Genomic DNA, 15,760 nt, shown 5'->3' with positions numbered 1-15,760 from the left:
CATCTGCAGGAAACCTGGCACCATCTCTACGGTGAAGCATGGTGGTGGCAGCATCATGCTGTGGGAATGTTTTTCAGCAAAGATGAATGGAGCAAAGTACAGAGAGATCAGTACAGAGAGATCCTTGATGAAAACCTGTTCCAGAGCGCTCAGGACCCCAGACTGGGGTCAAGGTTCACCTTCCAACAGGACAACGACCCTAAGCACACAGCCAAGACTACACAGGAGTGGCTTCAGGACAAGTCTCTGAATGTCCTTGAGTGGCCCAAATAGATCCCGGACTTGAACCCTATCTATCTCTGGAGTGACCTGAAAATAGCTTGGCAGCAACGCTCTCCATCCAACCTGACAGAGCTTGACAGGATCTGCAGAGAAGAATGGGAGAAACTCCCCAAATACAGGTGTGCCAAGCTTGTAGCGTCATACCCAAGAAAACTCTAGGCTGTAATCGCTGCCAAAGGTGCTTCAACAAAGTACTGAGTAAAGGGTCTGAATACTTCTGTAAATGTGATATTTAAGTTTTTATATATATATATACATTTGCAAAAATGTCTTAGAAACAGTTTTTGCTTTGTCATTAGAGGGTATTGTGTGTAGATTGAGGGGGTGACAACTTAATCCATTTCAGAATAAGGCTGTCACTTAACAAAATGTGGAAAAAGTGAAGGGGTCTGAATACTTTCCGAATGCACTGCATAGAATGTTAATGTACAGCCAATGTGTTTAAATGTAGGTGCTTATCAATGACAAAATGGTTTCCGGGTGGTTCCCGATGCATTTTAATAAAGAGATGACTTTAAAAATTCTGTTGGATCCTCTTACCTTTGTTTTATGCATACAGCATGAACTTATCTGATGACGCTCTCTGTTTTCATTGTTTTCTCATGTTTCCTTTCAGTGAATACTGTTGTCCGTTAGAACCGGACATGTCATTATCCGGTAAGTGATTGTGCTGGCAATTACCAAAATAATGCATATCTTGTATGAACCTATTACCAACTGGTGGTACATCTGAAAAGGGTACACACACACACTGAACCACATGTTCCTGCTCCCTCCAGGGAGGGGACTAGAGTAAGGTATCATACATCTACTCCACTGATTTTGTGATGGAGCTGGCTCTGCTGGGGCTGGACCTCACGCACCACATCCACAGTTCAAACCCCCGTCCTCAGATGTTCTGTCACATCTGTTATTACTATTTGCATTACTAGCGATGTTACTAATGTCCTTTCGTCTTTAGGTCCCTTCTTGTTGTAACCGTAATGTCTTCTTTCTCTCCCCTTCTTACCCCTCCAACCTCTCAGCTGTTCGGTACCATCTGGCTCTCCATGGCCAGCCTGGTGATCTACGCTACCTGCTTGACGAAGTCCGTCGCCACAAGAACTACCTCCGCGTCATCCACAACATGGAGGCCAGGTTTGTTGCTCAATCCGCGAGCTTTATCCGTCTTCAAAGAGCGTGGCAGTACGTGTGTAGCCTACAGTACGTGTTTCAATCACCTTTTATACTGTGTCTATCTATGCTCTGAGGCTCATTTAAAGGCAAAATGAAAGCAGAAAACGGATTTCCGTGATCTAAGAAGAAAATGGACAAAGTGTTGTTTGTCTAAATATGTTGCTGATTGGTTGATTGCAGGTTTGCTGTGGCCACCTCTAATGAGCTGGTAGCCGACAATGATGACTGTGCTATCTGCTGGGACTCAATGACTACAGAACGCAAGCTGTCGTTTGGACATCTCTTCCACAAGTGAGCAGCTGTCTGTAAACTGTAACTTTTTTCCCCCCACTCTGTGCACATTTCAACAAACGCAACATCTATCTGTTTTCGTTTGCAAAGGCTGTTGAATATGTATATATTGATGTTTAAATGGCTGGGTCAAATATGTTTTGGCTGGTGGACATCAACTGATAGTGAATGAATGAGTCCTCCACCATCCAATGTGGAAGTGCTATATAAATGTACAGTATATACAGTACCAGTCAAAAGTTTGGACACACCTACTCATTCAAGGGTTTTCTTTATTTTTTACTATATTCTACATTGTAGAATAACAGTGAAGACATCAACACTATGAAATAACACATATGGAATCATGTAGTAAACAAAAAAGTGTTAAACAAATCAAAATATATTTTATATTTGAGATTCTTCAAAGTAGCCATCCTTTGCCTTGATGACAGCTTTGCACACTATTGGCATTCTCTCAACCAGCTTCATGAGGTAGTCACCTGAAATGCATTTCAATTAACAGGTGTGCCTTGTTAAAAGTACGTTTTTGGAATTTCTTCCCTTCTTATTGCGTTTGAGCCAATCAGTTGTGTTGTGACAAGGTAGGGTTGGTATACAGAAGATTTGGTAAAAGACCAAGTCCATATTATGGCAAGAACAGCTCAAATAAGCAAAAGAGAAATGACAGTCCATCAAGGTCAGTCAATCCAGAACATATCAAAAACTTTGAAAGTTTCTTCAAGTGCAGTCGCAAAAAACATTGAGCGCTATGATGAAACTGTCTCTCACGAGGAACGCCACAGGACAGGAAGACCCAGAGTTACCGCTGCTGCAGAGGATAAGTTCATTAGAGTTACCAGCCTCAGAATTTCAGCCCAAATAAATGCTTCACAGAGTTTAAGTAACAGACACATCTCAACATCAACTGTTCAGAGGAGACTGTATGAATCAGGCCTTCATGGTTGAATTGCTGCAACAAAAAAAACACTACTAAAGGACACCAATAAGAAGAAGAGACTTGCTTGGGCCAAGAAACACAAGCAATGGACATTAGACCTGTGGAAATCTGTCCTTTGGTCTGATGATTCCAAATTTGAGATTTTTGGTTCCAACCGCCATGTCTTTGTGAGACGCAGAGTAGGTGAACGGATGATCTCTGCATGTGTGGTTCCCAAAGTGAAGCATGGAGGAGGAGGTGTGATGGTGTGGGGGTGACACTGTCAGAGATTTATTTAGAATTCAAGGCACACTTAACCAGCATGGCTACCACAGCATTCTGCAGCGATACACCATCCCATCTGGTTTGCACTTAGTGGGACTATCATTTCTTTTTCAATAGGACAATGATCCAAAACACACCTCCAGGCTGTGTAAGGGCAATTTGACCAAGAAGGCGAAGGATGGAGTACTGCATCAGATGACCTGACCTACACAATCCCCTGACCTCAACCCAATTGAGATGGTTTGGGATGAGTTGCACTGCAGAGTGAAGGAAAAGCAGCCAACAAGTGCTCAGCATATGTGAGAACTACTTGAAGACTGTTGGAAAAGCATTCCTCATGAAGCTGGTTGAGAGAATGCCAGGAGTGTGCAAGCTGTCATCAAGGCAATGGGTGGCTACTTTGAAGAATATCAAATATATTTTGATTTGTTTAACACTTTTTTGGTTACTACATGATTCCATATGTGTTATTTCATAGTTTTTATGTCTTCACTATTATTTTACAGTGTAGAAAATCGTAAAAATAAAGAAAAACCCTTGAATGAGTAGGTGTGTCCAAACTTTTGACTGGTATTGTAAATGTATAATATATGTATAATATATAAATGTCTTTGTGTGGCCAGCTCCTGCCTGCGCTCCTGGTCGGAGCAGTACACGTCATGTCCCACATGCCATATGTCTCTGAACATCAGTGAGGGGGCCCAGAGGGGAGAGAGAGGAGAGGCAGAGGGAGCCCCCGCTGGAGGATAACATGGGCCCTGGAGGCCCCGGGCCCGTGGCACGGCCACACCTCAACCAGCACAACCACTTTTTCCACTTTAACAGTGAGGCCCCAAAACTCATCCAGTATCCTAATTTCTCTCCTAGCTGTCAGAACTACTCCATTTACGTATGTATGCAATTTATTTAACTGGGAAAGGAGACATTAATCAACAGTTTAGCTTCCTCATCAATGTTAATATTCCTATGAAAATAAATTGCATCTGTCGTCCCTACTAGTTTTGTTGTTGTTTTCTGCATCAGGCCATAGTATCTGTTGGGCTAAGAGCATGCGGGAAAGTAACACCCATACAATATGCAGATAGACATCCCCTCAGCGGTTACGCTGAAACAGTTAGCGACTCTTCAGGCTTTTCTCTAAACACAAGACATCCAAATACAGTGTAGAAAGTACACCTCTCATGAAAATTCTATGGGCTTGAATTTACATGTATGTCACCCGTACAAGGTTCTCGCATTGCAAGCTGGCCGCCCAATTTCTCAGTGGAAGTCATGCACACAACCAACGTCCTGGGCATTGTACAGCCGGCCAACAACTCCCAGCTTAATGCCATGGTCAGTATTCCTATGGTCCATTGATCCATGACTTGTGTGCTTCCAGTGCCTTGTGCACTTATTGTGATACCATTCACCTGTCCTATTCTTTCACGTCAGTGCCAATGAAGAAAATTAGGTAAACATTAAAATAATTATAATTCTCCCCTCTCGCTATCTTTAGGACCATCAGATCGGGAGATGTTTCCTCGGGTTCCCTACCATCTGGTGCTCCAGGACCTGCAGCTGACCCACTCTGTAGAGGTCACCACTGACAACTTCCTGGTGGGACGCATCGTGGTGCCTTTCCCCACACAGGTCAATCCAGTCCCAGTCCCACTCCCACCACAAACCCTTTCTCACACAGGTCAGTCCCACATCTCCACCTCACTAACTTCATAAGGTGTTTGTGTCTGCTTATGTGAGCTTATGTGTCTCCTTGGATGGTACATTAACATAGGGAAGTACTAAAACAGAATTCAGGGTCAATTCATCCTATGAGCCAATATCACAAATTACTTATAAAATGTTTTGAGTGGGATGCTTGACTTCAACAGTACATTTGGACAGACCCAACTTCCAGGATAGTCCCTAAAAGGTCTGCTTTGCTCCTCTTCCTCTCAAGCCTGTGGAACGCATAGTCTCCCAGGTCAACCTCTCCCCAGAGGATGTGGGTGGGGCCAGCGGGACTTCAAAGGTTGTGACCCCTGAGGCGGAGGACTTTGAGCTCAGGTGCTGCCGCTTCTCCAAGTCAGCCGAGGAGAGAAAGAAGATGCCGCAGCAGAGGAAAGATGAGATACTGCTATGCGCATGCAGGTACTGTGTCTGCTTATTTAAAAGCACTGTTTTCAATAGACTTTAAAGGAACACTTCCAGTTCCTAACCTGCTAGCCTGGATTGTCAAATTACAGTCTATTATGGACAGTGTGAATGATGCCAATTAAAAATATTTCCTCCTATTTATTACCTTTCAGTGCTCTACTTGTGCACACTTGACTATGGATGTTTTTGTTGGAATATTTTGTCCTGTATGTTACCCTGAGTTTTTTCCATTTCATTTTCTCTATTCCATTGATATCCATTTAGCTCATTCTGTTTCTCATGCTCCTGTTAATGGTACTAATCTATTAGCAGCGTTGGCTAATTAGCCCTAATGATGATGAGGCTCTGGGCAGCACGGACCCCATTAGCACACCCATGTCCTCTGGCCCCATAACATTAACACGTCTGGCTTCAAAAAGTACTTGTCTTTCAAATACTTTGGGCAGTGAATTTGCCAGACGGACAGGGTTTGCAGTTGCACTTTAGGGACTATTCCATTGGTTCCATTGCACCAGGCGAGCTAAATTAACCTGAGCTAAATTATTTGAAAGGATACCAACATTAACCACAAGCCTAACCCTAGCTTAATGTTCACATCCCGGTTCAACCCTGACCCTAGCCTCAGCCAGAACCCTTACCCTTTTCTATGTCTCCTCTCGTGGGAGATATCTGAGTAAGAGTAAGAGCCCTGAGGAAACTGCTGCCATGAACAACGATAATGATGATGAGTACAATGAAGGTATGCCCTTCAGTAAGAGTTATAGGATTATAAATCAGGTCTCCCAGCAGCACCAAACCTGCCCCCTCTAGATCCCAGAGTCTTTCTAGGGCTGAAGTAGGCTACTGAATGGACTGTCTCAAATCAAATCAAATGTTATTTGTCACATGCTTTGTAAACCACAGGTGTAGACTAACAGTGAAATGCTTACTTATGGGCTCTTCCCAACAATGTAGAGAGAAAAATCTAGAAACAAAGAATAAATACACAATGAGTAACGATAACTTGGCTATATACACAGGGTACCAGTACCGAGTCAATGTGCAGGGGTACGTATAGGTAGGGGTAAAGTTACTAGGCAACAGGATAGATAATAAACAGTAGCAGCAGCCTTTGTGATGAGTCAATAGAGTTAGTGCAAAGAGGGTCAATGCAGATTGTCCGGGTAGCTATTTGGTTAACTATTAGTAGTCTTATGGTTTGGGGGTAGAAGCTGTTCAGGGTCCTGTCTGTACCGCTTGTCGTGCGGTAGCAGAGAAAGGTATGTGACTTGCGTGGCTGGAGTCTTTGACAGTTTTTAGGGCCTTCCTCTGACACCGCCTGGTATAGAGGTCCTGGATGGCAGGGAGCTCGGCCCCAGTGATGTACTGGGCCGTACGCACTACCCTCTGTAGCACCTTCTGGTCGGGTGCCAAGCAGTTGCCATACCAAGCGGTGATGCAGCCAGTCAAGATGCTCTCAATGGTGCAGTTGTATAACTTTTTGTGGATCTGAGGGCCCATGCAAAATCTTTTCAGCCTCCTGAGGGGGAAGAGGCGTTGTCGTGTCTTCTTCACTACTGTGTTGGTGTGTATGGACCATGTTAATTCCTTGGTGATGTGGACACTGAGGTTCTTGAAGCTCTCGACCCGCTCCACTACAGCCCCATTGATGTGGATGGGGGCATGCTCGGCCCTCTGTTTCATGTAGTCCAGGATCAGGAACTACTATCTATCCACTGAATTATCTATCCATTGAATTAGTCTGAGCAGACAAGAAATGTGCATGATAACATTTTTCCCATGCTATGTTTTAAATGTGCTGTTTGGGAGCTATAGCCAGACCAGGGACTGGGTTCTGTCATAGATATTACAGCTTTAATCAGTCTCTCTCACCCCAGGAGTACAGAGCATTAATGCCTGGCCTGAATTAAGTTGACGCTCCTGCCGCTTTCACACTTTGGCATTAAATCCATGAGTCATTCTGTCTGTTTATTACTTTTGATCCAGTGATCCTCAAACTAACGATGTCTTATTAATGTGAGTCATGAAAACAGGACACAACGCATTCTAAAGTGGGTCGATTGAATTCAGGCCTTGAAAGATTCTAGTCGATTGTGGCTCTGCTTATACCAAAACAGTATTTTCTTTGGTTCAGATCTCAGATGTGATTTAGCCACTGTGTCACTCAAGGAATGCCAGTATTTGAATCAGACACCGTGACAGCCACGTTTAATGTCACATTCGGTATATGACAGGAGAGCTGAGGTTTGCTGAGGTTTGAATTGGCTGTGGAACAAGTTTACTGGAACATATATAATGATTTATTAGAATAAAATAGAAATCATTATTTAAATGTTCATTTACCTTTCAAACGACAAGCTTTGTGTCACGTCCTGACCAGTAATAGGGGTTATTTGTTATTTTAGTTTGGTCAGGACGTGGCAGTAAGGTATTTGATTTATGTATTCCGGGGGGTTTTGGGCACTGTTCTATGTTAGTGTATTTCTATGTTCTGTCTAGTCTTTTGTATTTCTATGTTTTGTTAATTGGGGTTGGATTCTCAATTGGATGCAGGTGTTTTCTAGTTGCCTCTGATTGAGAGTTCTATATATAGGTATGTGTTTGTTGAGTACTTTGTGGAAGATTCTGCTGTGTATTGCTTTGTGTCTTACTAGCATGTGATTAGTCGTTGTGTTTTCTTTGTGTTTGTTTTGGTTCTCCTTCTTGTCCGTTTATAATAAAGAAGATGAGTGCACATTTCCCCACTGCATTTTGGTCTAAATCCGACGACAACCGTTACAGAATATCCCACCAACCAAGGACCAAGCAGCGGGGTAAGGAGCAACGGAACACGAACATGGACTATCGGGAGTTTTGGACGTGGGAGCAGATTCTGGCCGGAGAGGGCCCATGGAGGAAGTCGGGTGAAGACTGGGAACGCTATCGGGGAACACGGCTGGCGAGAAAGCCGGAGAGGCACCCCCAATAATTTTTTTGGGGGGGCACACGGGTAGTTTGGCTGGGCCAAGGGTGAGCCCTAAGCCAGCTCCCTGTGTTTTTAGGGATGAACATATGGAGTGGAGGGCGCCGAGTTGTGCAGAAGTGCGCACGATCTCGCCCATACGCACGCACAGTCCAGTGCGAGTTATCCTAGCCCCTCGCAGATGCCGTGCTAGAATGGGCATCCAGCCTGGTAGGAGGATGCCTGCGCAGCGCGTCTGGTCACCGGTGCGCCTCCGAGGACCAGGCTACCCTACGCCCGGTCTACGCACGGCAACCATCAGGCCCCTGCACAGCCCAGTTCGCCCTGTACTAGCACCCCGCTCGTACAGGGCTACTAGTTCCATCCAGCCAGGACGGGTTGTGCAGGAGGTGCACGGGTTGTGCAGGAGACGGCCCACTGTTCAGAGCCGAGTGAGACGGCCCACAGTTTGGAGAGGCGTGAATGGGTCTACAGTCCGGAACCGAGCAAGACGGCCTGCAATCCGGAACCGAGTGAGTCTGCCTGCGGTCCGGAACCGAGTGAGTCTGCCTGCGGTCCGGAACCGAGTGAGTCTGCCTGCGGTCCGGAACCGAGCGAGTCTGCCTGCGGTCTGGATCTTCCGGAGTTGGTCCACAGTCCGGAGCCCCCAGAGATGCTCTACAGCCCTGAACATTGTGCAGGGGTGGACTGGTCAGGGGGTGGCTGTAGACCAGAACCTGAGCCACCTCCAGTATAGGTGGGTTGGGGAGGGGGGGTGTAGCACAGGTGCCGTCGTTGACGGCAGCCACCCTCCCTTCCCTCCCTTTAGTTTAGGGGATTTATGTTTGTTTTGGGGTAATTTTGTGTGAGGTGCATCCGGGGTCTGCACCTTTGGGGGGGGGGGGGGGGGGGGGTACTGTCACGTCCTGACCAGTAATAGGGGTTATTTGTTATTTTAGTTTGGTCAGGATGTGACAGTAGGGTATTTGATTTATGTATTCCAGGGGGTTTTGGGCACTGTTCTATGTTAGTGTATTTCTATGTTCTGTCTAGTCTTTTGTATTTCTATATTTTGTTAATTGGGGTTGGACTCTCAATTGGAGGCAGGTGTTTTCTAGTTGCCTCTGATTGAGAGTCCTATATATAGGTATGTGTTTGTTGAGTACTTTGTGGGAGATTATGCTGTGTATAGCTTTGTGCCTTACCAGCCTGTGATTAGTCATTGTGTTTTCTTTGTGTACGTGTTTGTTTTGGTTCTCCTTCTTGTCCGTTTATAATAAAGAAGATGAGTGCACATTTCCCCGCTGCATTTTGGTCTAAATCCGACGACAACCATTACACTTTGACTTTTAGTATTATTACGTAAGGGTTAATCAACAAGAGGCTATGGATTCTAAGGGGAAAAATGAATGACGTGGAAGATGTGTTCCACGACGCGCTAGCGGAGTCGAACTAACCTTACAGGGAGTTGCATTATTTTCTAGAGAACGCATAGAACCAGGAGTTGATTGTCCCTTTTATTACCATGGCTTTAATAACATTTTAATTTAGTTTGCCTCTAGAAATGTGTTCAACATCCACTGAAGTAGCTAACAAGTTTACTAGATAGCGACAGTGTTGCTTTGATAACCAAACAGACTTGCTTGTTTAGCTAACCAAACCATCGGTCCCAGTATTATGAAAATCGAATTCAATAATGCCAGTAGTGTTTTCAATTCAACTTTTGCTTTCAAAAGCAGCTCAAACATAGAACATGTAAGAATGAGCTATATCCATTGAATTCTACTGTGCAAATATACTGTGGGTTATAGGGAAATAATGCACACTCTGGAATGCCCTTCAATCCAGTCAGAAACAAGAATACAGAAATATCTAATTTACGTAAGTATAAACACCACTGAGTCAATACATGTTAGAATCACTTTTGGCAGGGATTACAGCTGTGAGTCTTTCTGGGTAAGTCTCGAAGAGCTTTGCACACCTGGATTGTACAGCATTTGCCCATTATACTTTCCAGAATTCTTCAAACTCTGTCAAATTGGTTGTTGATCATTGCTTGACAACCATTTTCAAGTCTTGTCATAGATTTTCGAGCAGAATTAAGTCAAAACTGTAACTCGGCCACATTCATTGTCTTCTTGGTTTAGTTAAGTTTATTATAATCCCCATTAGCTACTGTACATGCAGCAACTACTCTTCCTGGAGTCCACATAAAAATGTACAATAACATTTTTTTTCAAGCGTTCGGAGAGGGTTTAGGTGAAATAGATTTTGCTGAAGGGAGGGCCATATATTTTCATTTCAGAGAGTTCTGATTTTCTCCATGTAACCGTTATAAATAACGTTCACTGACTTACTATGGGTTAAAGAACTGAATGTGGCAATTTTCTGAATGAATCAAACCACCGTTTACTTTCTTTCGTGCGTAGGCTCTCCAAACCATTTTTTTATGATCCATAAATACTTTCCTAACCCTAAATAATCTATTAGATCAGAGTATTTTTAAATCTACCAATTGGTGCTGAAACAGAGAATATATATTTAGATGTTTCATTGATCTCTAATATTCGGAACCCGTTCTCTCAATACCATTTCAATACATATTGAGTACAAATCTGTTGGCCAGCAAGTGGGAGGGTTTTCAGCACGTGCAAGGGAACCACACCTGCAAAGCGCATTACGCACCTTAATAAGGTAAGTCTGAATACCAACTACTGAGAAGTGCATAAGAAAGGCATAATTTCCTAAGTCGGAATCAATCAAATCAATCAATCAAATGTATTTATAAAGCCCTTCTTACATCAGCTGATGTTACAAAGTGCTGTACAGAAACCCAGCCTAAAACCCCAAACAGCAAGCAATGCAGGCGTAGAAGCACGGTGGCTAGGAAAAACTCCCTAGAAAGGCCAGAGCCTAGGAAGAAACCTAGAGAGGAACCAGGCTATGAGGGGTGGCCAGTCCTCTTCTGGCTGTGCCAGGTGGAGATTATAACAGAACATGGCCAAGATGTTCAAATGTTCATAGATGACCAGCATGGTCAAATAATAATAATCACAGTAGTTGTCGAGGGTGCAACAGGTTAGCAACAGGTTAGCAACTCAGGAGTAAATGTCAGTTGGTTTTTCATAGCCGATCATCATAGCTGAGTATCTCTACCGCTCCTGCTGTCTCTAGAGAGTTGAAAACAGCAGGTCTGGGACAGGTAGCATGTCCAGTGAACAGATCAAGGTTCCATAGCCGCAGGCAGAACAGTTGAAACTGGGCCAGCAGCACGGCCAGGTGGACTGGGGACAGCAAGGAGTCATCAGGCCAGGTAGTCCTGAGGCATGGTCCTAGGGCTCAGGTCCTCCGAGAGAAAGAAAGAAAGAGAAAAGAGAGAACGAATTAAAGAGAGCATACTTACATTCACACAGGACACTGGATAAGACAGGAGAAATACTCCAGATATAACAGACTGACCCTAACCTCCCGACACATAAACTACTGCAGCATAAATACTGGAGGCTGAGACAGGAGGGGTCGAGAGACACTGTGTCCCCATCTGACGATACCCCAGGACAGGGCCAAACAGGCAGGATATAACCCCACCCACTTTGCCAAAGCACAGTCCCCACACCACTAGAGGGATATCTTCAACCACCAACTTACCATCCTGAGACAAGGCCGAGTATAGCCCACCAAGATCTCCGCCACGGCACAACCCAAGGGGGGGCACGTCAGTGACTCAACCCACTCAAGTGACGCACCCCTCCTAGGGACGGCATGGAAGAGCACCAGTAAGCCAGTGACTCAGCCCCTGTAATAGGGTTAGAGGCAGAGAATCCCAGTGGAGAGAGGGGAACTGGCCAGGCAGAGACAGCAAGGGCGGTACGTTGCTCCAGTGCCTTTCCGTTCACCTTCACACTCCTGGGCCAGACTACACTCAATCATAGGACCTACTGAAGAGATGAGTCTTCAATAAAGACTTAAAGGTTGAGACCGAGTCTGCATCTCTCACATGGATCCAATTTGTAAGTCGCTCTGGATAAGAGCGTCTGCTAAATGACTTAAATGTAAATGTAAATGGATAGGCAGACCATTCAATAAAAATTGAGCTCTATAGGAGAAAGCCCTGCCTCCAGCTGTTTGCTTAGAAATTCTAGGGACAGTAAAGAGGCCTGCATCTTGTGATCGTAGCGTACGTGTAGGTATGTACGGCAGGACCAAATTGGAAAGATAAGTAGGAGCATGCCCATGTAATGCTTTGTAGGTTAGCAGTAAAACCTTGAAATTAGCCCTTGCCTTAATTAGCGCACAGATCCCGTTAACGGGATCAAAATCGACAACATCCGGTGAAGCTGGAGCACGCCAAATTCAACTTACAAAATTGTAATATTAAACATTCATGAGCATACAAGTGTCCTACATAATTTAAAAGCTTAACTTCTTGTTAATCCAGCCGCTTTGTCAGATTTCAAAAAGGCTTTATGGTAAAAGCATACCATGCGATTATCTGAGGACAGCACCCCACACACAAAAGCATTAAAAACATTTTCCAAACCAGCACAGGCATCACAAAAGTCAGAAATAGCGATAAAATAAATCACTTACATTTGAAGATCTTCCTCTGTTTGCAATCCCAAGGGTCCCAGATACACATCAAATGATCGTTTTGTTCAATAAAGTCCTTCTTTATATCCCAAAAAAGTCAGTTTAGTTGGCGTGTTTGATTCAGTAATCCACCCGTTCCACTAGTTCAACATGCATACAAAGGAATCCCAAAAGTGACCAATAAACTTCGTCCAAACAAGTCAAACAACGTTTTTAATCAATCCTCAGGTACCCTAATATGTAAATGAATGATCAAATTTAAGACGGAGAATAGTATGTTCATTACCGGAGATAAATAACGAAGTGCGCGCCACAACACTACAGTCAAAATGAGAGTCACCAAGAAAAACTACAAATTCTAGCTCATTTTTCAAAAAACAAGCCTGAAACCCTTTCTAAAGACTGTTGACATCTAGTGGAAGCCATAGGAACTGCAATCTGGGAGGTATTCCTTTGATTTTTCCATAAACAGGCATTTTAAATGGTGGTGACCTCAAAAAACAATGGATTCTCCTTGGGTTTTCACCTGCAATATCAGTTCTGTTATACTCACAGACATTATTTTAACAGTTTTAGAAATTTCAGAGTGTTTTCTATCCAATACTACCATTATATGCATATCCTAGCTTCTGGGCCTGAGTAACAGGCAGTTTACCTTGGGCACGTCAGTCATCCGAATTTCCGAACACTGCCCCCGGCCCTTAAGAAGTTAACAGGAAGCCAGTGTAGAGGCTAGCACTAGAGTAATATGATCACATTCTTTGTTTCTAGTCAAGATTCTAGCAGCCGTGTTTAACACTAACTGAAGTTTATTTAGTGCTTTATCCGGGTTACCGAAAAGTAGAGCATTGCAGTAGTCTAACCTAGAAGTGACAAAAGCATGGATACATTTTTCTGCATAATTTTTGGACAGAAAGTTTCAGATTTTTGCAATGTTACGTAGATGGAAAAAGCTGTCCTTGAAACAGGCAATTTTGAGCTTCACCATGTTTCATCAAAATGTACAGCTGTGTGTCATCCGCATAGCAGTGAAAGTTAACATTATGTTTCTGAATGACATCACCAAGAGGTCAAATATATAGTGAAAACAATAGTGGTCCTAAAACAGAGCCTTGAGGAACACCAAAATGTACAGTTGATTTGTCAGAGGACAAACCATCCACAGAGACAAACTGATATCTTTCCGACAGATAAGATCTAAACCAGGCCAGAACTTGTCGGTGTAGACCAATTTGGGTTTCCAATCTCTCCAAAATAATGTAGTGATCGATGGTATCAAAAGCAGCACTAAAGTCTAGGAGCACGAGGACAGATGCAGAGCCTCAGTCTGACGCCATTAAAAGGTAATTTACCACCTTCACAAGTGCAGTCTCAGTGCTATGATGGGGTCTAAAACCAGACTGAAGCGTTTCGTATACATTGTTTGTCTTCAGGAAAGCAGTGAGTTGCTGCGCAACAGCTTTTTCAATTTTTTTTGAGAGGAATGGGAGATTCGATATAGGCCGATAGTTTTTTATATTTTCTAGATCAAGGTTTGGCTTGAATCGGGCCCAGTTACCAGTATTTCCCTGGGGTAGTTATGTGTCAGAAGTTTAAAAAGGAAGCATGGAATTCCTGATTGACCATACTGGCATGGCTATATACAGAAAAAATATATAAGAGAGCTTCCCTGGTGGCGAGGAGGATAAAATACCTGGTTTGGAAACCAAACATTGCAGGTACAAACCCCACATGTGCAGATTGTCAATATATAAAGTATAACAACAATGGTTGTGTCTGTATGATTAAATGCTGTTCAAATATCCTATGAAGGAAATAATGTGCAGAATGTCAACATATGAAGTGTAAAGAATATAGTGTTCAGGTCCGGATTAATGCAGGGGCTTACCGGGACCGTGGGGGGCCCTATAGGCAAAAAAAACAACAACATATATATGAATCTTTTTTTCTTACACTACAACCGCCAACTACAGGAGGATTCAGGAGCCCACTCTCAACGAGTGTAGACAGCCTGCTGCTGCTGCACTGCTAATCATCAGATGGGAAGAGGAGAGGAGGTAGGGGGCCCACGTGGGTAACTGGGGGGCCCTGCCTTGATTGGGAAACGGATGAATAAAGAATATACTGCATAATAAATACATGTGACTGGTCAATTGTGTGAGTCGGGCTGGGCTCAAGTGGCAAACAAATTAACAAAAATAGGCATAATCCATAGTTGGGTTTTGGAAACTCATACCCTGGCAATTTTTGTGTTAAACTCATGGGTACACTAGCAATAGCTGTCAGTCCTGACTTGAATGGGAACTATCATCTATGGATTATATTTTCATGCTTGGTTGCGGCTGTCTGTTTGCCTTTTGCTAATTTCAAAATATGATTGAAGACCCAATAGAAGAAAAAAAATCTCAACAACTCCCAATTTTTGGCGAAGAGCAGTACTGTTTTTCTAAGTAGCTCATTGTGAGATAGGCTATTGCCAACAGGAGCACATCGGCCATCAAAGCCCCAGGGCCAATGATTTCTTAATCCGGCCCTGGTTGTGTTTGTATGATTAAATGCTGTTCAAATGTCCTATGAATTTAATTATAATGCCATGTGTCTCTAGATCACCTTCAAAATGTGAATTGACATTAAATCTGGAGAGAAACATAATGGGGATGTATTCCAATGGGGATGTATTCCAATCTGCTTTCTTACGCTTTAAGGAGCTACACATTTGTATGCTGAGAATGTTGTGGTAATATTAGGTAAAACTTAAATATAACATTTTCTAAATGTTCTTGAAATGTTCTGAGGACCTCCAAGGCAAGGTAAAATGTATATACCGTGAACATCAATGGAGCATTATGTTAAACCTGAAACAAATATGCTATGAACATCATAAAAACGGACTTATTTACAGTGGTGTAAAGTACTTAAGTACAAATACTTTCAAGTACTAATTAAGTAGTTTTTTAGGGGGTATGTGTACTTAACTATTTATATTTTTGATAACTTTTCCTTCACTACATTCATTTTCCCTGACACCCAAATGTACTCGTTACATTTTAAATGCTTAGCAGGATAGGAAAATGGTCCAATTCACACACCTGTGAAGGAACGTCCCTCATTCCTACTGCCACTGATCTGCAGACTCACTA

At 43.4% G+C, this 15,760-nt stretch overlaps 1 pseudogene; it reads left to right on the top strand.

Annotated features, from left to right (window-relative positions):
* Window positions 1-1,220: 1,220 nt before the first annotated feature.
* LOC115152296 (E3 ubiquitin-protein ligase AMFR-like) lies at window positions 1,221-8,180 on the top strand (annotated as a pseudogene).
* The last annotated feature ends 7,580 nt before the right edge of the window (window positions 8,181-15,760 follow it).

Source organism: Salmo trutta, chromosome 17 (genome assembly GCF_901001165.1).
Source record: "Salmo trutta chromosome 17, fSalTru1.1, whole genome shotgun sequence".
Classification (NCBI taxonomy): Eukaryota; Metazoa; Chordata; class Actinopteri; order Salmoniformes; family Salmonidae; genus Salmo; species Salmo trutta.
This window is presented reverse-complemented; position numbering and strand designations above follow the sequence as displayed.